This window comes from Electrona antarctica (assembly GCF_951216825.1).
Source record: "Electrona antarctica genome assembly, contig: scaffold_80, whole genome shotgun sequence".
Lineage (NCBI taxonomy): Eukaryota > Metazoa > Chordata > Actinopteri > Myctophiformes > Myctophidae > Electrona > Electrona antarctica.
This window is the reverse complement of record NW_027638308.1, coordinates 366,182-392,507: the sequence shown is the minus strand read 5'-3', so window position 1 is coordinate 392,507 and position 26,326 is coordinate 366,182.

The window sequence follows — 26,326 nt, the reverse complement described above, 5'->3', positions numbered from 1 at the left end:
AGACAGGTGGTATTTTCTCATATCTCTCTTGGCTTTATACTCTCTGCATGTGATGTTCTCTCATCTTGCTGCTGGGCTTTGGTCCTTTTCTATGCGCTAGCTGGTTGAATGTCAAAAAGTATTGAATTCTACATTCAAACAACCAAGGGTCGGCACTACTTTGAAAAAAAGTTAAAAAAAAAGTATTGAAATCAACATGGTGGTTGGCCCGAAGTACAGCTGTTATTGATTTTGGCTTGTGTGTGGGGCTGATTCTTTTGAAAGTCTGATGGCAAAGTGCTCTCTCTCTCTCTCTCTCTCTCTCTCTCATAACGCCCACCACCAAACTCTCTCCAAAATACATCTGCACAAATTTACAAATGCATAATTAAAGCGACAGCAAAGTGAAGTCAGTCTGGTTGTCAGGCAGGGCCTGCCAACCTTCCAGTAAATGTTCATGGCGTGTGAGCAGCTAAATGTTTGGTTGGTCCGTCCATTCTGGGTCACCGCCTGGTTGGTCCATCCATTCTGGGTCATCGCCTGGTTGGTCCATCCATTCTGGGTCACCGCCTGGTTGGTCCATCCATTCTGGGTCACACAATAAAGTCCGTTTTTGGCTGGTTTTTAATGGTACTTCAAAAGGTACATGGACTGTGTGCTATAATCTACTTCAAAAGGTACATGGGACTGTGTGTGCTATAATCTAAAGGTACATGGGACTGTGTGCTATAATCTTAAAGGTACATGGGACTGTGTGTGCTATAATCTACTTCAAAAGGTACATGGGACTGTGTGCTATAATCTTAAAGGTACATGGGACTGTGTGCGCTATAATCTTAAAGGTACATGGGACTGTGTGCTATAATCTACTTCAAAAGGTACATGGGACTGTGTGTGCTATAATCTAAAGGTACATGGGACTGTGTGTGCTATAATCTTAAAGGTACATGGGACTGTGTGCGCTATAATCTTAAAGGTACATGGGACTGTGTGCTATAACCTAATGGTACATGGGACTGTGTGTGTGCTATAATCTAAAGGTACACGGGACTGTGTGCGCTATAATCTTAAAGGTACATGGGACTGTGTGCTATAATCTAATGGTACATGGGACTGTGTGTGCTATAATCTTAAAGGTACATGGGACTGTGTGCTATAATCTAAAGGTACATGGGACTGTGTGTGCTATAATCTAAAGGTACATGGGACTGTGTGTGCTATAATCTAAAGGTACATGGGACTGTGTGTGCTATAATCTTAAAGGTACATGGGACTGTGTGCGCTATAATCTAAAGGTACATGGGACTGTGTGCGCTATAATCTAAAGGTACATGGGACTGTGTGCTATAATCTAAAGGTACATGGGACTGTGTGCTATAATCTTAAAGGTACATGGGACTGTGTGTGCTATAATCTAAAGGTACATGGGACTGTGTGCTATAATCTTAAAGGTACATGGGACTGTGTGTGCTATAATCTAAAGGTACATGGGACTGTGTGCTATAATCTAAAGGTACATGGGACTGTGTGCTATAATCTAAAGGTACATGGGACTGTGTGCTATAATCTAAAGGTACATGGGACTGTGTGCTATAATCTAAAGGTACATGGGACTGTGTGCGCTATAATCTAAAGGTACATGGGACTGTGTGCGCTATAATCTAAAGGTACATGGGACTGTGTGCGCTATAATCTAAAGGTACATGGGACTGTGTGCGCTATAATCTAAAGGTACATGGGACTGTGTGCGCTATAATCTAAAGGTACATGGGACTGTGTGCGCTATAATCTAAAGGTACATGGGACTGTGTGTGCTATAATCTTAAAAGAAAAAATAAATCTTTTAGCATTGATTTTAAAATTATTTTACTTGTTTATAAAGCTCTCAATGGTCTCGCACCTTCCTACCTACATGACTGCCTGTCTAAATATGTCCCAAACCTTCCTACCTACATGACTGCCTGTCTAAATATGTCCCAAACCTTCCTACCTACATGACTGCCTGCCTGAATATGTCCCAAACCTTCCTACCTACATGACTGCCTGTCTAAATATGTCCCAAACCTTCCTACCTACATGACTGCCTGCCTAAATATGTCCCAAACCTTCCTACCTACATGACTGCCTGCCTAAATATGTCCCAAACCTTCCTACCTACATGACTGCCTGCCTGAATATGTCCCAAACCTTCCTACCTACATGACTGCCTGCCTGAATATGTCCCAAACCTTCCTACCTACATTACTGCCTGCCTGAATATGTCCCAAACCTTCCTACCTACATGACTGCCTGCCTGAATATGTCCCAAACCTTCCTACCTACATGACTGCCTGCCTGAATATGTCCCAAACCTTCCTACCTACATGACTGCCTGTCTAAATATGTCCCAAACCTTCCTACCTACATGACTGCCTGTCTAAATATGTCCCAAACCTTCCTACCTACATGACTGCCTGTCTAAATATGTCCCAAACCTTCCTACCTACATGACTGCCTGTCTAAATATGTCCCAAACCTTCCTACCTACATGACTGCCTGTCTAAATATGTCCCAAACCGCCCCCTAAGGTCTTCCACTGCTGGCCTGCTCGCTTTGCCTAAAAAAATGGCAACTAAAAAATACGGTGAAGCAGCTTTTTGCTTCTAGGGGCCGACGGCGTGGAACAAACTCCCACTGTACCTTCCACAGGCAGCCTCTGTAGACATTTTTAAAGCACAGCTCAAGACCTACTTCTACACTCTTGCTTTTAATTGATCTTTGTCTTCACTGTATTGCATTACTGCTCTGGTTTTTTTAATGTTTATGCCTTGCTTTTCTTTTCTTTTTTTCTCCATTGCTCTGTAAAGCACTTTGAGCTGCATTTCATGTGATGAAAGGTGCTATACAAATAAAGTTTTATTATTATTATTATGTATTATTATTATTATTAAAATACAACCCTCAAGAATGAAAACAAGCCATTAGGGTTAGGTATTATAGCTGCAATCCCTTTTTGGCAGGTGGAAAAAAATGCAATTTATGAGGTATATTAGCTCTTTACAGCTATGTCAACAGGTCAATTGCATTTAACCCTCACGAATTAAGTAATTAAGAATAATTACACGTCGCAGCGCGACGCGTTGTGAGCTTGTAGATCTGCTATTTTCAGCATGCAACCAAGTGTAAAATGACTTATACTGGATCTATTGTCCACTAGTCCCTCCCTAACATCTTAGTCTAGTTTTTATTTGTCGACGAAATTGTCAATATATTTAGTCTTAGTTTTAGTCATCATAGCTTCGGTTTTCATTTAGTTTCCATTTAGTTTTCGTCAGTGGAAAAGGGTAGTAGACGAACATTTTTTCGTCTTAGTCGACGAAATCAACACTGATCTGCACGCTGCTGATACCCATCACTGTGATATGCATCACTTTCTTCGTCCGTCAATTCCAGTTGCAACTGGAAGGCAATTTGGAGCCAAACGTTTCTCTGATGGAATGCATCGGAGTGAGGCCGGGCGGGGGAACATGAATGCATCGGAGTGAGGCCGGGCGGAGGAACATGAATGCATCGGAGTGAGGCCGGGCGGAGGAACATGAATGCATCGGAGTGAGGCCTGGCGGGGGAACATGAATGCATCGGAGTGAGGCCGGGCGGAGGAACATGAATGCATCGGAGTGAGGCCGGGCGGAGGAACATGAATGCATCGGAGTGAGGCCGGGCGGGGGAACATGAATGCATCGGAGTGAGGCCGGGCGGGGGAACATGAATGCATCGGAGTGAGGCCGGGCGGAGGAACATGAATGCATCGGAGTGAGGCCGGGCGGGGGAACATGAATGCATCGGAGTGAGGCCGGGCGGGGGAACATGAATGCATCGGAGTGAGGCCGGGCGGGGGAACATGAATGCATCGGAGTGAGGCCGGGCGGGGGAACATGAATGCATCGGAGTGAGGCCGGGCGGAGGAACATGAATGCATCGGAGTGAGGCCGGGCGGGGGAACATGAATGCATCGGAGTGAGGCCGGGCGGGGGAACATGAATGCATCGGAGTGAGGCCGGGCGGAGGAACATGAATGCATCGGAGTGAGGCCGGGCGGGGGAACATGAATGCATCGGAGTGAGGCCGGGCGGAGGAACATGAATGCATCGGAGTGAGGCCGGGCGGGGGAACATGAATGCATCGGAGTGAGGCCGGGCGGGGGAACATGAATGCATCAGGGTGAGGCCGGGCGGGGGAACATGAATGCATCGGAGTGAGGCCGGGCGGGGGAACATGAATGCATCGGAGGGAGGCCGGGCGGGGGAACATGAATGCATCGGAGTGAGGCCGGGCGGCGGAACATGAATGCATCGGAGTGAGGCCGGGCGGGGGAACATGAATGCATCGGAGTGAGGCCGGGCGGCGGAACATGAATGCATCGGAGTGAGGCCGGGCGGGGGAACATGAATGCATCGGAGTGAGGCCGGGCGGGGGAACATGAATGCATCGGAGTGAGGCCGGACGGGGGAACATGAATGCATCGGAGGGAGGCCGGGCGGGGGAACATGAATGCATCGGAGTGAGGCCGGGCAGGGGAACATGAATGCATCGGAGTGAGGCCGGACGGGGGAACATGAATGCATCGGAGGGAGGCCGGGCGGGGGAACATGAATGCATCGGAGTGAGGCCGGGCGGGGGAACATGAATGCATCGGAGCGAGGCCGGGCGGGGGAACATGAATGCATCGGAGTGAGGCCGGGCAGGGGAACATGAATGCATCGGAGGGAGGCCGGGCGGGGGAACATGAATGCATCGGAGTGAGGCCGGGCGGGGGAACATGAATGCATCGGAGCGAGGCCGGGCGGGGGAACATGAATGCATGGGAAGCGAGGCCGGGCGGGGGAACATGAATGCATCGGAGTGAGGCCGGGCGGGGGAACATGAATGCATCGGAGTGAGGCCGGGCGGGGGAACATGAATGCATCAGGGTGAGGCCGGGCGGGGGAACATGAATGCATCGGAGTGAGGCCGGGCGGGGGAACATGAATGCATCGGAGTGAGGCCGGGCGGGGGAACATGAATGCATCGGAGCGAGGCCGGGCGGGGGAACATGAATGCATCGGAGTGAGGCCGGGCGGGGGAACATGAATGCATCGGAGTGAGGCCGGGCGGGGGAACATGAATGCATCGGAGTGAGGCCGGGCGGCGGAACATGAATGCATCGGAGTGAGGCCGGGCGGGGGAACATGAATGCATCGGAGTGAGGCCGGGCGGGGGAACATGAATGCATCGGAGTGAGGCCGGGCGGGGGAACATGAATGCATCGGAGTGAGGCCGGGCAGGGGAACATGAATGAATAAACACGGGTTCTTGAATGACTGCGACCTTTTGTAAAATAATCAGCTGAGGAAGAGGAAGATAAAACATACAGTATTAGGTTTTTTCAATTTCGATGTAGACAAAACAATCCCTCAAGACGCAAGAAAAATGATTATAGTGGCAGTAATGCATAAAAACAAAAAAATACAATAACACAAAACACAAAAAGCAACAAAGCAAACAAACAAACCAATGTCCAAACACTGCCAGACATTTGAAACGTAGACATAGACTCAACAAAGAGAAACTTTTTGGGTAGTAACTTTAAACGCCACAATGTTTCCTGGCCTAAATGATGAAGTCGATTTTCTGCCTTTTCTCTGATGGTCCTGTTTATTTATTTTCTCTGTGAATTGGGTTACTGTTTAAATGTGTCAATATAAATATTTACTTTATTATTGTTCCCTTTGTTTTCCCATTACACCTTCCCATTGCACCTGGGTGTTTTGTTATTTTTTGTTATTTGTTATTTTTTGTTATTTTTATTATTTGTTTTTTTGATTTATTGAACATCCTATGATGTGTAATCAACATGATATTTATACAACAAAATAATGTAACTAAAATGAAATAATTTATATGCCAATGAAATAATAACGATGTAATGACATGATTGGATCACACCCACCACCTGGTTGTATTTAAGGGTGACTAATCAGCCAAGCTGGCAGGTAGACCCTGACGAAGACCTTTTGGTCGAAACGCGTAGGTCCTGTTATTTATTTGCCTTGCTCATCAAATAAATTGTTTAATTTTTCACCAAAGACGGAGTGCCTTGGACTCTTTTCTTTTCAAGTCTGCAATTTACACCTTGACAAGCAGTACAACGTGGAGGAAGGACACCTTTTGTCTGTATTGTCTTACCTGTATCACCAAAGAGCAACCATCTAAGAGCCACTAACAGAGCCCTGCAGCGCTTCCATTCCTCTATTTTCTAAATGGTTTGAAACGTCTTTGAGTTTATTCAGGCTTTGTACAGAGGATTAGGACATGGTGGTGATGAAACAACTCAAATGAACAGAGGATTAGGACATGGTGGTGATGAAACAACTCAAATGAACAAGAAAAGAATCACGGCATGCAACATAAACCGCATGAACAAACTTAGGCATAAACGACTCAAACAAACAAACACTCAAAGGGACATGCTAATAAACGACCGTGTGTGTGGCGCGACCGTGTGTGTGGCACGACCGTGTGTGTGGCACGACTGTGTGTGGCACGACCGTGTGTGTGGCACGACTGTGTGTGGCACGACCGTGTGTGCGGCGCGACCGTGTGTGTGGCATGACCGTGTGTGGCACGACTGTGTGTGGCACGACCGTGTGTGCGGCGCGACCGTGTGTGTGGCACGACCGTGTGTGTGGCGCGACCGTGTGTGGCGCGACCGTGTGTGTGGCATGACCGTGTGTGGCACGACTGTGTGTGGCACGACCGTGTGTGCGGCGCGAACGTGTGTGTGGCACGACCGTGTGTGGCGCGACCGTGTGTGTGGCTGCTGTGGCACGACCGTGTGTGTGGCGCGACCGTGTGTGTGGCACGACCGTGTGTGTGGCACGACCGTGTGTGTGGCACGACTGTGTGTGGCACGACTGTGTGTGGCACGACCGTGTGTGCGGCGCGACCGTGTGTGTGGCTGCTGTGGCACGACCGTGTGTGTGGCGCGACCGTGTGTGTGGCACGACCGTGTGTGTGGCACGACCGTGTGTGTGGCACGACCGTGTGTGCGGCACGACCGTGTGTGCGGCGCGACCGTGATGCGCAGCACTGGTGAAAGAGAAACGCAATGAAGTGCTGTTTAAAACGTGCGCAATGTTTTAGGCTGGTTTGGGATAAAATAAGATTATATTACTGCAGCGCAATACAAAATAAGTTGAGCGCTTATATGCAAGGCATGCGTAGTGCGTATAGGCTACCAGACTGCAAGGCAAGCGTAGCGCGTATAGGCTACCATAGCGTATAGGCTACCATAGCGTATAGGATACTATAGCGTATAGGCTACCATAGCGTATAGGCTACCATAGCGTATAGGCTACCATAGCGTATAGGCTACCATAGCGTATAGGATACCATAGCGTATAGGATACCATAGCGTATAGGCTACTATAGCGTATAGGCTACTATAGCGTATAGGCTACCATAGCGTATAGGATACCATAGCGTATAGGATACCATAGCGTATAGGCTACCATAGCGTATAGGCTACCATAGCGTATAGGCTACCATAGCGTATAGGCTACCATAGCGTATAGGATACCATAGCGTATAGGATACCATAGCGTATAGGCTACTATAGCGTATAGGCTACTATAGCGTATAGGCTACTATAGCGTATAGGCTACTATAGCGTATAGGATACCATAGCGTATAGGCTACTATAGCGTATAGGATACCATAGCGTATAGGCTACTATAGCGTATAGGCTACCATAGCGTATAGGCTACTATAGCGTATAGGATACCATAGCGTATAGGCTACCATAGCGTATAGGCTACCATAGCGTATAGGCTACTATAGCGTATAGGATACCATAGCGTATAGGCTACCATAGCGTATAGGCTACCATAGCGTATAGGCTACCATAGCGTATAGGCTACCATAGCGTATAGGATACCATAGCGTATAGGCTACCATAGCGTATAGGCTACCATAGCGTATAGGCTACCATAGCGTATAGGATACCATAGCGTATAGGATACCATAGCGTATAGGCTACCATAGCGTATAGGCTACCATAGCGTATAGGCTACCATAGCGTATAGGCTACCATAGCGTATAGGCTACCATAGCGTATAGGCTACCATAGCGTATAGGCTACCATAGCGTATAGGATACCATAGCGTATAGGCTACCATAGCGTATAGGATACCATAGCGTATAGGCTACCATAGCGTATAGGCTACCATAGCGTATAGGCTACCATAGCGTATAGGCTACCATAGCGTATAGGATACCATAGCGTATAGGCTACCATAGCGTATAGGCTACCATAGCGTATAGGCTACCATAGCGTATAGGCTACCATAGCGTATAGGCTACCATAGCGTATAGGCTACCATAGCGTATAGGCTACCATAGCGTATAGGCTACCATAGCGTATAGGCTACCATAGCGTATAGGCTACCATAGCGTATAGGCTACCATAGCGTATAGGCTACCATAGCGTATAGGCTACCATAGCGTATAGGCTACCATAGCGTATAGGCTACCATAGCGTATAGGCTACCATAGCGTATAGGCTACCATAGCGTATAGGCTACCATAGCGTATAGGCTACCATAGCGTATAGGCTACCATAGCGTATAGGCTACTATAGCGTATAGGCTACCATAGCGTATAGGCTACCATAGCGTATAGGCTACCATAGCGTATAGGCTACCATAGCGTATAGGCTACCATAGCGTATAGGCTACTATAGCGTATAGGCTACCATAGCGTATAGGCTACCATAGCGTATAGGCTACCATAGCGTATAGGCTACCATAGCGTATAGGCTACCATAGCGTATAGGCTACCATAGCGTATAGGCTACCATAGCGTATAGGCTACCATAGCGTATAGGCTACCATAGCGTATAGGCTACTATAGCGTATAGGCTACCATAGCGTATAGGCTACCATAGCGTATAGGCTACTATAGCGTATAGGCTACCATAGCGTATAGGCTACCATAGCGTATAGGCTACCATAGCGTATAGGCTACCATAGCGTATAGGCTACCATAGCGTATAGGCTACTACTATAGCGTATAGGCTACCATAGCGTATATGCTACCATAGCGTATAGGCTACCATAGCGTATAGGCTACCATAGCGTATAGGCTACCATAGCGTATAGGCTACCATAGCGTATAGGGCTACCATAGCGTATAGGCTACCATAGCGTATAGGCTACCATAGCGTATAGGCTACCATAGCGTATAGGCTACCATAGCGTATAGGCTACCATAGCGTATAGGCTACCATAGCGTATAGGCTACCATAGCGTATAGGCTACTATAGCGTAATAGGCTACCATAGCGTATAGGCTACCATAGCGTATAGGCTACCATAGCGTATAGGCTACTATAGCGTATAGGCTACCATAGCGTATAGGCTACCATAGCGTATAGGCTACTATAGCGTATAGGCTACCATAGCGTATAGGCTACCATAGCGTATAGGCTACCATAGCGTATAGGCTACCATAGCGTATAGGCTACCATTAGCGTATAGGCTACCATAGCGTATAGGCTACTATAGCGTATAGGCTACCATAGCGTATAGGCTACCATAGCGTATAGGCTACCATAGCGTATAGGCTACTATAGCGTATAGGCTACCATAGCGTATAGGCTACCATAGCGTATAGGCTACCATAGCGTATTAGGCTACCATAGCGTATAGGCTACCATAGCGTATAGGCTACTATAGCGTATAGGCTACCAGTAGCGTATAGGCTACCATAGCGTATAGGCTACCATAGCGTATAGGCTACCATATCGTATAGGCTACCATAGCGTATAGGCTACCATAGCGTATAGGCTACTATAGCGTATAGGCTACCATAGCGTATAGGCTACCATAAGCGTATAGGCTACCATAGCGTATAGGCTACTATAGCGTATAGGCTACCATAGCGTATAGGCTACCATAGCGTATAGGCTACTATAGCGTATAGGCTACCATAGCGTATAGGCTACCATAGCGTATAGGCTACCATAGCGTATAGGCTACCATAGCGTATAGGCTACCATAGCGTATAGGCTACCATAGCGTATAGGCTACTATAGCGTATAGGCTACCATAGCGTATAGGCTACCATAGCGTATAGGCTACCATAGCGTATAGGCTACCATAGCGTATAGGCTACTATAGCGTATAGGCTACCATAGCGTATAGGCTACCATAGCGTATAGGCTACCATAGCGTATAGGCTACCATAGCGTATAGGCTACTATAGCCGTATAGGCTACTATAGCGTATATGGACTACTTATAGCGTATAGGCTACTATAGCGTATAGGCTACTATAGCGTATAGGCTACTATAGCGTATAGGCTACTATAGCGTATAGGCTACTATAGCGTATAGGCTACCATAGCGTATAGGCTACCATAGCGTATAGGCTACCATAGCGTATAGGCTACCATAGCGTATAGGCTACCATAGCGTATAGGCTACCATAGCGTATAGGCTACCATAGCGTATAGGCTACCATAGCGTATAGGCTACTATAGCGTATAGGCTACCATAGTGTATAGGCTACTATAGTGTATAGGCTACCATAGCGTATAGGCTACTATAGCGTATAGGCTACCATAGCGTATAGGCTACTATAGTGTATAGGCTACCATAGCGTATAGGCTACCATAGCGTATAGGCTACTATAGCGTATAGGCTACCATAGCGTATAGGCTACCCATAGCGTATAGGCTACTATAGCGTATAGGCTACCATAGCGTATAGGCTACTATAGCGTATAGGCTACCATAGCGTATTAGGATACCATAGCGTATAGGATACCATAGCGTATAGGCTACCATAGCGTATAGGCTACTATAGCGTATAGGATACCATAGCGTATAGGCCTACCATAGCGTATAGGCTACCATAGCGTATAGGCTACCATAGCGTATAGGCTACCATAGCGTATAGGCTACCATAGCCGTATAGGCTACTATAGCGTATAGGCTACCATAGCGTATAGGCTACCATAGCGTATAGGCTACCATAGCGTATAGGCTACTATAGCGTATAGGCTACCATAGCGTATAGGCTACCATAGCGTATAGGCTACCATAGCGTATAGGATACCATAGCGTATAGGCTACCATAGCGTATAGGCTACCATAGCGTATAGGCTACCATAGCGTATAGGCTACCATAGCGTATAGGCTACTATAGCGTATAGGCTACCATAGCGTATAGGCTACTATAGTGTATAGGCTACCATAGCGTATAGGCTACCATAGCGTATAGGCTACCATAGCGTATAGGCTACTATAGCGAATAGGCTACTATAGCGTATAGGCTACTATAGCGTATAGGCTACTATAGCGTATAGGCTACTATAGCGTATAGGCTACCATAGTGTATAGGCTACCATAGTGTATAGGCTACTATAGCGTATAGGCTACTATAGCGTATAGGCTACTATAGCGTATAGGCTACCATAGCGTATAGGCTACCATAGCGTATAGGCTACCATAGCGTATAGGCTACTATAGCGTATAGGCTACTATAGCGTATAGGCTACCATAGCGTATAGGCTACCATAGCGTATAGGCTACTATAGCGTATAGGCTACCATAGCGTATAGGCTACTATAGCGTATAGGCTACTATAGCGTATAGGCTACTATAGCGTATAGGCTACCATAGCGTATAGGCTACCATAGCGTATAGGCTACCATAGCGTATAGGCTACCATAGCGTATAGGCTACCATAGCGTATAGGCTACTATAGCGTATAGGCTACCATAGCGTATAGGCTACCATAGCGTATAGGCTACCATAGCGTATAGGCTACCATAGCGTATAGGCTACCATAGCGTATAGGCTACCCATAGACGTATAGGCTACCATAGCGTATAGGCTACCATAGCGTATAGGCTACCAGACTGCAAGGCAAGCCAGCGTCCACTGCTTGCCAGGCTGATTTGAATTGAAAACACAGGCGTACGTACAATCATCGATTCCTCTTCGGGTCTTTAAAAATATCAGAAATAATCGGATGTCGGAGCAAATTGTCACGGGTTGACTCAGGCTCGGTGCCGTCATTTGAAAGAAATCTCGGAATGCGTCGGAATCGGACCAAATTGTCCATCCAGGTTTGGTTTTTCCTTATTTGAAAATGTTTTTGGAACGGGCAGAGCCACAGGTGTGCAGAATTAGCATGAGAGAGGGCCCCACCCACCACTAAATGAGGTGATCAGTTCCCACTCTCAGCCTTCTCATCTTACACACTTACTATGTCCTTTTATTTTAATTAATTTGCCTTTTATGTTTTCACCAATCCGTTTAGGTGGTCTATGAATAGAATCCATACACTTTCGGGAATGTCTTGTCTACAGATTGATTAGATCTGTAAAATGTAATTATCTACATGTGTATGATTATTGATTACAGTCATCTCCTTCAGGCAAAACAAGTCCAGTCCAGTAGAATAATTGTCTTGGCTGCAACCATTCCAAGCATCTTTATGTTCTACATATACTGTAAAATTGTGGGATTTTCTCCCTAACATAATGTCTAATTAGAGGAAGACAAAGGTAATTTATGTGACTGGTGGTAGGTCAAACTTCATTCCTAAGTGTTGAAATGATGCAAAGCGTTTCTCTTTGTAACGGTGGAGAGAATGCCCTTTGGCCTCCCAGTCAGCGCCGAATATACCCAGCATGTACCCAGTATATACCCAGCATGTACCCAGTATATACCCAGCATGTACCCAGTATATACCCAGCATGTACCCAGGATATACCCAGCATGTACCCAGTATATACCCAGCATGACTCTGGTGATGAAAAGGAGAGATTTCTGCAGGTATAAATGGGGACATCACGCAGTTTGAGAACAGATTTCTTTACTTAAAATCTTCAAAGCATTTTCCGCAGACATTTTTTGTCCTGGGGACTCAGAAAGAGATAAGATTTCATGTTTTATTGCTGTCAACTCTATAACAAAGCCTTGAATAGAGGAAAGAAGTGCTGCTGAAAACCGGTACTCGTTGGTGAGGGTTCAAAGTTCAAACTCTCTGTTCTAGTCAAGTGAAAAAAGCCTTTATTGTAACGGAATGGCAAAGATCATTAAAATAGACCAACGCGTTTCGGCTATATTTTAATGATTGTACTTCTTTTTATTTTTTCTATAACAAGCCATTAGATGTTTTCCTGCAAGGCCCCGTCCACTGCCAGTAAGTTATCACTGTGCCAGTTGTCATTGGCTGAATTGAACAAGGTGGACCCTCTTGTAAACAAGTGTAATGCTTAATTGGGTCGTCCACTCACAGTTAACAGTCTTTGTATTGAGTTTGTGCTTGAAATGTACTGTAATTCTGCAAACGTATAAATATTTCAATCAATCAATCAATCAAAATGTCATAGCGAGCCTTCCAACAAATTCTTGATGATGAAACCTGTGCTCTTTTTTTTATTTATTTTTGTATTTTTTATTACATTTTTATCCCACGATTTTGTAACATATTTTTCCACAAGGTGCCTACGCTGTAATCCTGGGCCGCTATACTCTCCCTCTGCCAACCTGGGGAGAGCCCCAAACTGAGCTCATGCTTCCTTCAATGCATGAGGAGTGATCGAGCGGGCCGCTTCTTTCCACCTGACAGGGGGGAGTTGTCCAGGTATAGGACCAGGTATTAGGCGTGTGGAAGGAACACGTTATTCCAACCAGTTCATTTCACTCCAGCTGACCAGGGGGAGGCACTATAGAGCAGGGACGTGCTGGCCATTGGGCCACAACTCCACTTCCCGGACTGAATTATGGGCCCACCACGTCCCTGCTATAGAGACTAGGATCACTGCATGTTGTTTTGTGAGGGTACCTATAGTGCTACGTAGCTAGGGGACACGGGGAGAACATGTGAGGGTACCTATAGTGCTACGTAGCTAGGGGACACGGGGAGAACATGTGAGGGTACCTATAGTGCTACGTAGCTAGGGGACACAGGGAGAACATGTGAGGGTACCTATAGTGCTACGTAGCTAGGGGACACGGGGAGAACATGTGAGGGTACCTATAGTGCTACGTAGCTAGGGGACACGGGGAGAACATGTGAGGGTACCTATAGTGCTACGTAGCTAGGGGACACGGGGATAACATGTGAGGGTACCTATAGTGCTACGTAGCTAGGGGACACAGGGAGAACATGTGAGGGTACCTATAGTGCTACGTAGCTAGGGGACACAGGGAGAACATGTGAGGGTACCTATAGTGCTACGTAGCTAGGGGACACGGGGAGAACATGTGAGGGCACCTATAGTGCTACGTAGCTAGGGGACACGGGGAGAACATGTGAGGGTACCTATAGTGCTACGTAGCTAGGGGACACGGGGAGAACATGTGAGGGTACCTATAGTGCTACGTAGCTAGGGGACACGGGGAGAACATGTGAGGGTACCTATAGTGCTACGTAGCTAGGGGACACGGGGAGAACATGTGAGGGTACCTATAGTGCTACGTAGCTAGGGTACACGGGGAGAACATGTGAGGGTACCTATAGTGCTACATAGCTAGGGGACACGGGGAGAACATGTGAGGGTACCTATAGTGCTACGTAGCTAGGGGACACGGGGAGAACATGTGAGGGTACCTATAGTGCTACGTTGCTAGGGGACACGGGGAGAACATGTGAGGGTACCTATAGTGCTACGTAGCGTAGCTATGGGACACGGGGAGAACATGTGAGGGTACCTATAGTGCTACGTAGCTAGGGGACACGGGGAGAACATGTGAGGGTACCTATAGTGCTACGTAGCTAGAGGACACAGGGAGAACATGTGAGGGTACCTATTGTGCTACGTAGCTAGAGGACACGGGGAGAACATGTGAGGGTACCTATAGTGCTACGTAGCTAGGGGACACGGGGAGAACATGTGAGGGTACCTATAGTGCTACGTAGCTAGAGGACACAGGGAGAACATGTGACGGTACCTATAGTGCTACGTAGCGTAGCTAGGGGGACACGGGGAGAACATGTGAGGGTACCTATAGAGCGTCGCAGTCCCGCCTCCTACCCGGGACCAGGAAATGAAATCCAATGCATTATTCTCATAGACATTTCGTAAAGTATTTATTTAAAGACGGTTACGCCGCGGACAAAGCCAACTCGAGTCGTGACAACTCATGACAACACAAACAATATTTTGGACCAAACAAATAATTAGAAAGAAGAAAAACAACAAAAAAAGTGTTGTAACCTGCCGTTTTTTTCTTCTTTCTAATTATTTGTTTGGTCCAAAATATTGTTTGTGTTGTCATGAGTTGTCACGACTCGAGTTGGCTTTGTCCGCGGCGTAACCGTCTTTAAATAAATACTTTACGAAATGTCTATGAGAATAATGCATTGGATTTCATTTCCTGGTCCCGGGTAGGAGGCGGGACTGCGACGCTCTATAGTGCTACGTAGCTAGGGGACATGGGGAGAACATGTGAGGGTACCTATAGTGGACACGGGGAGAACATGCAAACTCCACATAGAAAGGCACTTTTGATACATCAATACAATTGAGAATCAGAAAACAATGCGATTTGTCTTCTTCTTCTTTTTTTTCTCAACCAACAGCACTAGGGTTCAAGTGGTTACTAGTTATCTCATTCTGCATGGCTCAGTCGATGTGTGTTTGACTGTGTATACACTTTACAAACACATAATTACACATTGTCATCATCATGCATACTGCGCACGCACGCACGCACACACGTGCGCACACGCACGCACAATGCGAAGATTATTGTGGGAACACAGCACAGCTACACATTCTCACAGGGATCACATGCTTGACACCTAGAAACACAGAGTAGAGACACCAGGTGTGTGTGTGTGTGTGTGTGTGTGCGCGCGTGCGCGTGTGCATGCGTGCGTGTGTGGGTCAGACATTATGGGTTCAGTGTAAAGACAGGTGCTTCTAAGATAGTGTGTGGGCTCATGCTAGCTTCACTAATTAAGTTGGGTCTCTTTGTGTATACGCACGCCTGTGTGTGTGTGTGTGTACGTGTGTGCGTGCACTCACATATGGGACTGTGCATGTTTGCTCACGCGCGTGTATGCGTTGACTGTGTATATATACATTGGGTTTTGTGCATGTTACATCCATGCGCACGCGCGCGTGTGTGTGAGAGAGAGAGAGAGAGAGAGAGAGAGAGAGAGAGAGAGAGACTGCATGTGCTCAGCAGCCCGTCTTCTGCTAGATCAGCCTGCCTTTTGTTCCTCCTCCTGGGAAAGGCTTGTCTTCTCAGCTCCCGAACCCTTAGGTTACTCCTCCCCCCCCCCCCACCTCCCCCCACATCTCATTTTGTCATTATTGCTTTCCATTATTCTTAATGGGAAAAGTATAATTTTATAATTTGACAATAAAGTGATGTTGTGCCTGCAACATTATACGAGCAGGCTTTGCCCCTCAGTTTCATTACTATATCTGCCCCCCCAGTCAAATTGTACCTGGATGGAGCTCATTGTATTGTACCTGGATGGAGCTCATTGTATTGTACCTGGATGGAGCTCATTGTATTGTACCTGGATGGAGCTCATTGTATTGTACCTGGATGGAGCTCATTGTATTGTACCTGGATGGAGCTCATTAATGTACCTGGATGGAGCTCATTATTGTACCTGGATGGAGCTCATTGTATTGTACCTGGATGGAGCTCATTGTATTGTACCTGGATGGAGCTCATTGTATTGTACCTGGATGGAGCTCATTAATGTACCTGGATGGAGCTCATTATTGTACCTGGATGGAGCTCATTGTATTGTACCTGGATGGAGCTCATTGTATTGTACCTGGATGGAGCTCATTGTATTGTACCTGGATGGAGCTCATTGTATTGTACCTGGATGGAGCTCATTAATGTACCTGGATGGAGCTCATTGTATTGTACCTGGATGGAGCTCATTGTATTGTACCTGGATGGAGCTCATTGTATTGTACCTGGATGGAGCTCATTGTATATTACCTGGATGGAGCTCATTGTATTGTACCTGGATGGAGCTCATTAATGTACCTGGATGGAGCTCATTGTATTGTACCTGGATGGAGCTCATTGTATAGTACCTGGATGGAGCTCATTGTATTGTACCTGGATGGAGCTCATTGTATTGTACCTGGATGGAGCTCATTGTATTGTACCTGGATGGAGCTCATTGTATTGTACCTGGATGGAGCTCATTGTATTGTACCTGGATGGAGCTCATTGTATTGTACCTGGATGGAGCTCATTGTATTGTACCTGGATGGAGCTCATTGTATTGTACCTGGATGGAGCTCATTGTATTGTACCTGGATGGAGCTCATTGTATTGTACCTGGATGGAGCTCATTGTATTGTACCTGGATGGAGCTCATTGTATTGTACCTGGATGGAGCTCATTCATTTTGTATTGATAACGAACACCTTATCGGTCAGGCTTATCGAGCCGGGTTCTAATCGAGCCCACTATCGAGCATCGTATTGGGCCTAGGGCCTGTACTAGGGCCTTCAAATACAGTAGTTTTCTAACAGACAGAAGGCAATTGATATTTATACCAATAAAATAATATTAAAGAAACTGTTAACTGGTTAATATGTATACCGTCACATTAAAAGCGTAATTTTGTTTACCCGGACAGCGCTGGTTGGCAGGTATCAATACACTTGTATACCGACATGTTTGTGCCAGTGTGGGTGATTACATTTATTTCTTGATCGCCTCTTGTCTTGATTGTATAAACATGACGTCATGGGCCGCTATGTTCGATAACAGGCTTGATAAGCTTATTGATACCGGGTACTCAATAAGCCCAAAGCTTATTGATACCGGGTACTCAATAAGCCCAAAGCTTATTGATACCGGGCGGGTACTCAATAAGCCCAAAGCTTATTGATACCGGGTACTCAAAAAGCTTGTTATTGGGTTTTGTCGGGTATCGGTTATCGAGCTACATCTCTAATTGTACCCTAGATAAACTGCTATAATACAGAATGTAACTATTTTATTTTATTTATTTATTTTATTTATTTGCAAGGTGGACACGTTTAGGTTATTTTGCATAGGGTCACTGTTTCTGCCACTTGTAAACAAGTGTAGTGCTTTATTGGGTCGTCCACTCGCAGTTTGTATTGAGTTGTGCTTGAAATGTACTGTAATTCTGCAAACTGTTAATAAATACTTCAATAAATCAATCAATCAATCAATCAATCAATAGACATTCGATCCAGTACTGAGGTCCAGTCATGCTTTCCTTTTGTTGTTGTAAATAGAACCTTTGACCCTAATTAAATTGTGTCCCATTATAACAATCCACAAAATCGAAACAACATATTTATTTTTATGATGGTGTTGCTGTTATTTTGGTTGGTTTAGCAGCCATCCCTCAGTGGTTAGAATGTTGTGTTTGGTAGACCAGGGGTGGAGAGGGCCACTATATCTCCACACTCACTCCAGAGGGCCACTATATCTCCACACTCACTCCAGAGGGCCACTATATCTCCACACTCACTCCAGAGGGCCACTATATCTCCACACTCACTCCAGAGGGCCACTATATCTCCACACTCACTCCAGAGGGCCACTATATCTCCACACTCACTCCAGTGAGTGTGGTGGAGCGATGAAAAACGTGCATCGTCGCGTTTCGGCAATTCTAGCGATGAAAAACGCGCATCGTCGCGTTTTGGCATTTCTAGCGATGAAAAAAGCGCGTCGTGGCGGTTTGACCTTTCTAGCGATGAAAAAAGCGCATCGTGGCGTTTTGGCCTTTCTAGCGATGAAAAAAGCGCATCGTCGCGTTTTGACCTTTCTAGCGATGAAAAAAGCGCATCGTGGTGTTTTGAAAAAAACGCATCGTGGCATTTTGACCTTTCTAGCGATTTGACCATTTGACCTTTTGACCTTTGACCTTTTGACCTTTGACATTTCTAGCGACGAAAAAAGCGCATCGTCGCGTTTTGACCTTTCTAGCGATGAAAAAAGCGCATCGTGGCGTTTTGAAAAAAACGCATCGTGGCATTTTGACCTTTCTAGCGATTTGACCTTTTGACCTTTGACATTTCTAGCGATGGAAAAAGCGCATCGTCACGTTTTGACCTTTCTAGCGATGAAAAAAGCGCATCGTGGCGTTTTGAAAAAAACGCATCGTGGCATTTTGACCTTTCTAGCGATTTGACCTTTTGACCTTTTGACCTTTGACCTTTTGACCTTTGACCTTTCTAGCGATGAAAAAAGCGCATCGTGGCGTTTTGAAAAAAACGCATCGTGGCATTTTGACCTTTCTAGCGATTTGACCTTTTGACCTTTTGACCCTTTGACCTTTGACCTTTTGACCTTTGACATTTCTAGCGACGAAAAAAGCGCATCGTCGCGTTTTGACCTTTCTAGCGATGAAAAAAGCGCATCGTGGCGTTTTGAAAAAAACGCATCGTGGCATTTTGACCTTTCTAGCGATTTGACCTTTTGACCTTTGACATTTCTAGCGATGAAAAAAGCGCATCGTCACGTTTTGACCTTTCTAGCGATGAAAAAAGCGCATCGTGGCGTTTTGAAAAAAACGCATCGTGGCATTTTGACCTTTCTAGCGATTTGACCTTTTGACCTTTTGACCTTTGACCTTTTGACCTTTGACCTTTCTAGCGATGAAAAAAGAACATCGTGGCGTTTTGAAAAAAAAACGCATCGTGGCATTTTGACCTTTCTAGCGATTTGACCTTTTGACCCTTTGACCTTTGACCTTTTGACCTTTGACATTTCTAGCGACGAAAAAAGCGCATCGTCGCGTTTTGACCTTTCTAGCGATGAAAAAAGCGCATCGTGGCGTTTTGAAAAAAACGCATCGTGGCATTTTGACCTTTCTAGCGATTTGACCTTTTGACCTTTGACATTTCTAGCGATGAAAAAAGCGCATCGTCACGTTTTGACCTTTCTAGCGATGAAAAAAGCGCATCGTGCGTGGCATTTTGACCTTTCTAGCGATTTGACCTTTTGATCTTTTGACCTTTGACCTTTGACCTTTCTAGCGATGAAAAAAGCGCATCGTGGCGTTTTGAAAAAAACGCATCGTGGCATTTTGACCTTTCTAGCGATTTGACCTTTTGACCCTTTGACCTTTGACCTTTTGACCTTTGACATTTCTAGCGACGAAAAAAGCGCATCGTCGCGTTTTGACCGTTCTAGCGATGAAAAAAGCGCATCGTGGCGTTTTGAAAAAAAAACGCATCGTGGCATTTTGACCTTTCTAGCGATTTGACCTTTTGACCCTTTGACCTTTGACCTTTTGACCTTTGACATTTCTAGCGAGGAAAAAAGCGCATCGTCGCGTTTTGACCTTTCTAGCGATGAAAAAAGCACATCGTGGCGTTTTAAAAAAGAAACCTATCGTGGCATTTTGACCTTTCTAGCGATTTGACCTTTTGACCTTTTGACCTTTGACCTTTGACCTTTCTAGCGTTTTGACCTTTGACCTTTCTAGCGATGAAAAAAGCGCATCGTGGCGTTTTGAAAAAACGCATCGTGGCATTTTGACCTTTCTAGCGATTTGACCTTTTGACCTTTGACCTTTTGACATTTGACCTTTCTAGCGTTTTGACCTTTGACCTTTCTAGCGATTAAAAAAGCGCATCGTCGCGTTTTGACCTTTCTAGCGACGAAAAAAGCGCATCGTCACGCTTTGACCTTTCTAGCGATGAAAAAAGCGCATCGTGGCGTTTTGAAAAAAACGCATCGTGGCATTTTGACCTTTCTAGCGATTTGACCTTTTGACCTTTTGACCTTTGACCTTTTGACCTTTGACATTTCTAGCGATGAAAAAAGCGCATCGTCGCGTTTTGACCTTTCTAGCGATGAAAAAAGCGCATTGTGGCGTTTTGAAAAAACGCATCGTGGCATCTTGACCTTTCTAGTGATTTTACCTTTTGACCTTTTGACCTTTGACCTTTGACCTTTTGACCTTTGACATTTCTAGGTATGAAAAAGGCGCATCGTCGCGTTTTGACCTTTCTAGCGATGAAAAAAGCGCATCGTGGCGTTTTGAAAAAAACGCATCGTGGCATTTTGACCTTTCTAGTGATTTGACCTTTTGACCTTTTGACCTTTGACCTTTTGACCTTTGACATTTCTAGATATGAAAAAGGCGCATCGTCGCGTTTTGACCTTTCTAGCGATGAAAAAAGCGCATCGTGCCGTTTTGAAAAAAACGCATCGTGGCATTTTGACCTTTCTAGTGATTTGACCTTTTGACCTTTGACCTTTTGACCTTTGACATTTCTAGATATGAAAAAGGCGCATCGTCGCGTTTTGACCTTTCTAGCGATGAAAAAAGCGCATCGTGGCGTTTTGAAAAAAACGCATCGTGGCATTTTGACCTTTCTAGTGATTTGACTATTTGACCTTTTGACCTTTGACCTTTTGACCTTTGACATTTCTAGATATGAAAAAGGCGCATCGTCGCGTTTTGACCTTTCTAGCGATGAAAAAAGCGCATCGTGGCGTTTTGAAAAAAACGCATCGTGGCATTTTGACCTTTCTAGTGATTTGACCTTTTGACCTTTGACCTTTTGACCTTTGACATTTCTAGATATGAAAAAGGCGCATCGTCGCGTTTTGACCTTTCTAGCGATGAAAAAAGCGCATCGTGGCGTTTTGAAAAAAACGCATCGTGGCATTTTGACCTTTCTAGTGATTTGACCTTTTGACCTTTTGACCTTTGACATTTCTAGATATGAAAAAGGCGCATCGTCACGTTTTGACCTTTCTAGCGATGAAAAAAGCGCATCGTGGCGTTTTGAAAAAAACGCATCGTGGCATTTTGACCTTTCTAGTGATTTGACCTTTTGACCTTTTGACCTTTGACCTTTTGACCTTTGACATTTCTAGATATGAAAAAGGCGCATCGTCGCGTTTTGACCTTTCTAGCGATGAAAAAAGCGCATCGTGGCGTTTTGAAAAAAACGCATCGTGGCATTTTGACCTTTCTAGTGATTTGACCTTTTGACCTTTTGACCTTTGACCTTTTGACCTTTGACATTTCTAGATATGAAAAAGGCGCATCGTCGCGTTTTGTCCTTTCTAGCGATGAAAAAAGCGCATCGTGGCGTTTTGAAAAAAACGCATCGTGGCATTTTGACCTTTCTAGCGATTTGACCTTTTGACCTTTTGACCTTTGACATTTCTAGCGATGAAAAAAGCGCATCGTCGCGTTTTGACCTTTCTAGCGATGAAAAAGGCGCATCGTGGCGTTTTGAAAAAAACGCATCGTGGCATTTTGACCTTTCTAGCGATTTGACCTTTTGCTATGAAAAAAGCGCATCGTCACGTTTTGACCTAATTGGGGGTTCAAAAAACCCTACAGTACCCCTGAAATGCATAGAAAACTGCTTTTTTTTGGCACAGCCAATAAAAACATTGGGGGTTAAAAAAAAACCCACAGTACCCCTGAAATGCATAGAAAACTGCTTTTTTTTGGCACAGCCAATAAAAAAATCAAAAAACCCCACAGTACCCCTGAAATGCATAGAAAACTGCTTTTTTTTGGCACAGCCAATAAAAAAATAAAAAAACCCCACAGTACCCCTGAAATGCATAGAAAACTGCTTTTTTTTGGCACAGCCAATAAAAAAATCAAAAAACCCCACAGTACCCCTGAAATGCATAGAAAACTGCTTTTTTTTGGCACAGCCAATAAAAAAATTGGGGGTTCAAAAAACCCCACAGTACCCCTGAAATGCATAGAAAACTGCTTTTTTTTGGCACAGCCAATACAAAAATTGGGGGTTCAAAAAACCCCACAGTACCCCTGAAATGCATAGAAAACTGCTTTTTTTTGGCACAGCCAATACAAAAATTGGGGGTTCAAAAAACCCCACAGTACCCCTGAAATGCATAGAAAACTGCTTTTTTTGGCACAGCCAATACAAAAATTGGGGGTTCAAAAAACCCCACAGTACCCCTGAAATGCATAGAAAACTGCTTTTTTTTGGCACAGCCAATAAAAAAAATTGGGGGTTCAAAAAACCCCACAGTACCCCTGAAATGCATAGAAAACTGCTTTTTTTTGGCACAGCCAATAAAAAAATTGGGGGTTCAAAAAACCCCACAGTACCCCTGAAATGCATAGAAAACTGCTTTTTTTTTTGGCACAGCCAATAAAAAAATTGGGGGTTCAAAAAACCCCACAGTACCCCTGAAATGCATAGAAAACTGCTTTTTTTTTGCACAGCCAATACAAAAATTGGGGGTTCAAAAAACCCCACAGTACCCCTGAAATGCATAGAAAACTGCTTTTTTTTGGCCAAAACGCTAGAAAGGTCAAAGGTCAAAATGTCAAAGGTCAAAAGGTCAAAGGTCAAAAGGTCAATGGTCAAAAGGTCAAAGGTCAAATCGCTAGAAAGGTCAAAAAAATTGGGGGTTCAAAAAACCCCACAGTACCCCTGAAATGCATAGAAAACTGCTTTTTTTTGGCACAGCCAATAAAAAAATTGGGGGTTCAAAAAACCCCACAGTACCCCTGAAATGCATAGAAAACTGCTTTTTTTTGGCACAGCCAATACAAAAATTGGGGGTTCAAAAAAACCCACAGTACCCCTGAAATGCATAGAAAACTGCTTTTTTTTGGCACAGCCAATACAAAAATTGGGGGTTCAAAAAACCCCACAGTACCCCTGAAATGCATAGAAAACTGCTTTTTTTTGGCACAGCCAATACAAAAATTGGGGGTTCAAAAAACCCCACAGTACCCCTGAAATGCATAGAAAACTGCTTTTTTTTGGCACAGCCAATAAAAAAATTGGGGGTTCAAAAAACCCCACAGTACCCCTGAAATGCATAGAAAACTGCTTTTTTTTTGGCACAGCCAATAAAAAAATTGGGGGTTCAAAAAACCCCACAGTACCCCTGAAATGCATAGAAAACTGCTTTTTTTTGGCACAGCCAATACAAAAATTGGGGGTTCAAAAAACCCCACAGTACCCCTGAAATGCATAGAAAACTGCTTTTTTTGGCCAAAACGCTAGAAAGGTCAAAGGTCAAAAGGTCAAAGGTCAAAAGGTCAAAGGTCAAAAGGTCAAAGGTCAAATCGCTAGAAAGGTCAAAAAAATTGGGGGTTCAAAAAAACCCACAGTACCCCTGAAATGCATAGAAAACTGCTTTTCTTTGGCACAGCCAATACAAAAATTGGGGGTTCAAAAAACCCCACAGTACCCCTGAAATGCATAGAAAACTGCTTTTTTTTGGCACAGCCAATAAAAAAAATTGGGGGTTCAAAAAACCCCACAGTACCCCTGAAATGCATAGAAAACTACTTTTTTTTGGCACAGCCAATACAAAAATTGGGGGTTCAAAAAACCCCACAGTACCCCTGAAATGCATAGAAAACTGCTTTTTTTTTTGGCACAGCCAATAAAAAAATTGGGGGTTCAAAAAACCCCACAGTACCCCTGAAATGCATAGAAAACTGCTTTTTTTTGGCACAGCCAATACAAAAATTGGGGGTTCAAAAAACCCCACAGTACCCCTGAAATGCATAGAAAACTGCTTTTTTTTGGCCAAAACGCTAGAAAGGTCAAAGGTCAAAAGGTCAAAGGTCAAAAGGTCAAAGGTCAAAAGGTCAAAGGTCAAATCGCTAGAAAGGTCAAAAAAATTGGGGGTTCAAAAAACCCCACAGTACCCCTGAAATGCATAGAAAACTGCTTTTTTTTGGCACAGCCAATAAAAAAATTGGGGGTTCAAAAAACCCCACAGTACCCCTGAAATGCATAGAAAACTGCTTTTTTTTGGCACAGCCAATAAAAAAATTGGGGGTTCAAAAAACCCCACAGTACCCCTGAAATGCATAGAAAACTGCTTTTTTTGGCACAGCCAATAAAAAAATTGGGGGTTCAAAAAACCCCACAGTACCCCTGAAATGCATAGAAAACTGCTTTTTTTTGGCACAGCCAATACAAAAATTGGGGGTTCAAAAAACCCCACAGTACCCCTGAAATGCATAGAAAACTGTTTTTTTTTGGCACAGCCAATAAAAAAATTGGGGGTTCAAAAGACCCCACAGTACCCCTGAAATGCATAGAAAACTGCTTTTTTTGGCACAGCCAATAAAAAAATTGGGGGTTCAAAAAACCCCACAGTACCCCTGAAATGCATAGAAAACTGCTTTTTTTTGGCACAGCCAATAAAAAAATTGGGGGTTCAAAAAACCCCACAGTACCCCTGAAATGCATAGAAAACTGCTTTTTTTTGGCCAAAACGCTAGAAAGGTCAAAGGTCAAAAGGTCAAAAGGTCAAAGGTCCAAAGGTCAAATCGCTAGAAAGGTCAAAAATCAAAACGTCAAAGGTCAAAACGCTAGAAAGGTCAAAGGTCAAAGGTCAAAAGGTCAAAGGTCAAATCGCTAGAAAGGTCAAAATGCCACGATGCGCTTTTTTCAAAATGCCACGAAAACTGCTTTTTTTTGGCACAGCCAATAAAAAAATTGGGGGTTCAAAAAACCCCACAGTACCCCTGAAATGCATAGAAAACTGCTTTTTTTTGGCACAGCCACTAAAAAAATTGGGGGTTCAAAAAACCCCACAGTACCCCTGAAATGCATAGAAAACTGCTTTTTTTTGGCACAGCCAATACAAAAATTGGGGGTTCAAAAAACCCCACAGTACCCCTGAAATGCATAGAAAACTGCTTTCTTTTGGCACAGCCACTAAAAAAATTGGGAGTTCAAAAAACCCCACAGTACCCCTGAAATGCATAGAAAACTGCTTTTTTTTGGCACAGCCAATACAAAAATTGGGGGTTCAAAAAACCCCACAGTACCCCTGAAATGCATAGAAAACTGCTTTTTTGGCATAGCCAATAACAAAATTGGGGGTTCAAAAAACCCCACAGTACCCCTGAAATGCATAGAAAACTGCTTTTTTTTGGCACAGCCAATAAAAAAATTGGGGGTTCAAAAAACCCCACAGTACCCCTGAAATGCATAGAAAACTGCTTTTTTTGGCACAGCCAATAAAAAAATTGGGGGTTCAAAAAACCCCACAGTACCCCTGAAATGCATAGAAAACTGCTTTTTTTGGCACAGCCAATAAAAAAATTGGGGGTTCAAAAAACCCCACAGTACCCCTGAAATGCATAGAAAACTGCTTTTTTTTGGCACAGCCAATACAAAAATTGGGGGTTCAAAAAACCCCACAGTACCCCTGAAATGCATAGAAAACTGTTTTTTTTTGGCACAGCCAATAAAAAAATTGGGGGTTCAAAAGACCCCACAGTACCCCTGAAATGCATAGAAAACTGCTTTTTTTGGCACAGCCAATAAAAAAATTGGGGGTTCAAAAAACCCCAC